Below are 2741 nucleotides of genomic sequence, written 5' to 3'. Positions count from 1 at the left end.
TTATTGCAAAAAACTTGCCATTTAAATGCTTCTGAAACCCTAGCTGCATACACAAAAATGTGCCTGCATATGCATGCTTTGGCCCACGTACATGGGTTGAGAACCACTTTGGTCATTTATTTCTAAAAATACACTTTTGTGCATTTAAAAAGTGATATTTTCCATTTTAACACTCCTTAAGTCAATTTGATATCTGATTAGACTCTAAACTAGCCTTGGGCCTTAGATTTTGAGCATCATTGGGAACGGGAGCATGAGTCGTAAGGGATACAAAATGCGGTGTTTATAGATACCCCTCCTTTGATTCGTGAGCTTCGCTAACGGAATTAAAAGAATAAGAGACAAACCATTTTGTTTTGATGTACAGCTTAGGCCCAACCCATGCACACGACATATATCACGCATACATGGGGCGGGATGCAACTCCAAAGAGTTGTGTGAGATTCGTATGTCTAAAGTTCCCACCTTTGTTGTTTGGGAAACGAACAACAACAAGTTCACTACCCCAAAACCTATTTTGCCACTTGCAAGCAAATGGTGAGTGACTCACTATCCTAGAGTCACTTAAAAAAAAAAAAAGAAAAAAAAAAAAAGCAAACAAACAAACAAACAAAGGTGGTCTTACAAGCTAACCCAACAAACAGCAAAAAGATATAGTCTTTGTGATGTCCATCCATGGCTCTTGCCTTAAACTTCTTTGGGCCACTTGTTCCTCTTATCTTCTTCACTTCTTTCTCTACCTTTTTTGGTGAGGCTCTTGCCTCGAGTTGACCTTGGTCTCTTTCTCTATCACTATCTCTACACTTTTCTACTATGCCTGCATGTTCAACTCTCAGAGGATATGTGCATGAGTAGTCTTGATTGTTAGGTCCACTAGGGATGGTGAAAACTTGCTGAGAAGTAGATGTGCATGGGGAAGAATCTTATGCATCTCATGACTTACTTGGAGATGAGAAATTCATTGAGGAGTAATATGGATGGACTCACTGAGGAGTAGTGTAGATGTGTGATGCACTAGGGAAGAATCTTTTTCTTCCTTCATGTTTTGCTAAGGACTTTGAGGAAGAATCTTCTACTTCCTCACTGGGGATACTTTGGGAAGAATCTTTTGCCTCCTCTTTGAGTATTGTTTAAACATGCTTGGGTTCATTGGGGAAAATCTTCTGCCTCCTTCATAGGGATGATATTCATTAAGGAAGAGTCTTCTACTTCCTTATTGGGGATGATGCTTGATGTGTTTTGATCCATTGGGGAAGAATCTTTGACTTCCTCCATGGGGATAGAGTGCTTAATGTGCTTGAACCATTGAGGAAGATTCTTTTGCTTCCCTATTAAAGATAGTGTTCTTGATGTGCTTGATCTACTAGGAAAGAACCTTCTGCTTCCTTACTGACGATAATGTTCTTGATGTGCTTGATCCACTCGGGATGGTTTCGGGATGTACGTGCTTCATTGGAGGAAGAGTCTTCTACTTCCTTTATCACTCACTAGGGAGTCTTTTGATAATTTTGAGGCTAATTGGGGCAATTTGAGATGTCCATCCTTTTTTTGAAAGAAGAAAAGATTTTATTTATTTATTATTTTTTACTGTTCATGACTAAACTACACATAGTTTAGCCATCAGGTGTGTTCTCGCCTTTTCATTTTTACCAACGGTTACTAACCGCTTCATTTTCTTCTTCATTCTCTTTATCTCCCTCATCTTTTCATATTCTCCATAACTCTTCTTTTTTTCTCTCTACAAAAACCTCCTCTCCTCTTTCTCTTCCTCACTTCCTAGCTCTTTCATTCTCTCAAACCCTCTTATTCTCTCTTCATCTTCTCTAAGGCACCCAAGGCCAAGAAATCCTCCTACGTCATCTCTTTTAATGCATTCCATCTCACGCACTGGAGTGGGGCAATGAGGTTGATGGGGTCTCCACCATTAACGTACCGGCCATAGAATCACATCCCCATGGCTGAATCTATAAGTTTTCAAACTTTTTCTCATTTTATACTTTCTCTCAGGTCTTCTGTTTCAATGTGTTTTTGGCCATGTAAATGCTTGGATTTTGTTATGGGATGGGTTTAGATGAAAACTTGATACATTAGGATGGGTAGGAACATGTTTAGGATTGATTTTGGATGATATATACTTGAAAATGTCGAAGAACTGAATCTATCTATGTTCCTACATGCGTGGGCTCGAGCCTGTGTACGTAGCTTAAAATCATGTGTACACAACTCTATTCTTGCATACGCAGGTCTGTTCTTGAGGCTCTACTTACGTGGGAATGGGCCTGCGTATACGGAGTCCTGTTTGAGTATGCGGGCTATGACCTGCATACGTGAGATGCTTGGTAGAAGCCCTATTCCGCCCATTTTCACTTATTTTTCATCTGTTTCACTTCTATATGCAATCCTAACAAACCTTTTTTCATCTTTGCACCTGATTATCACCATATCCTTCTTTTTATCTTCATTCTTACATCGAGAACATCATTTTTGATCAATTATGCTTGAATCAAGAATTTAATCTTCTTCTTCTTCTTCTTTTTTTTCTTTGCAGTCATCATCCCCTTATTTTGGTAGGGGGAGCACTAACACAGTGGTGGAGTAGTATAACCTTTTTGTCCTCGAAACTAGGGCCTACATCCTGGAGCCAGGCTTCAAGCCTGTCATTGATCTTCTTTCGAAGAAGTTTGCAAGTGCTACCTTGGTGCAATGCCTCATTGAGAGGTGGTGGGATACTACCCACATCT

The sequence above is a fragment of the Quercus suber genome, unplaced genomic scaffold, assembly GCF_002906115.3.
Source record: "Quercus suber isolate HL8 unplaced genomic scaffold, Cork oak 2.0 scaffold_277, whole genome shotgun sequence".
In the NCBI taxonomy this organism is placed as follows: domain Eukaryota; kingdom Viridiplantae; phylum Streptophyta; class Magnoliopsida; order Fagales; family Fagaceae; genus Quercus; species Quercus suber.
This window is presented reverse-complemented; position numbering follows the sequence as displayed.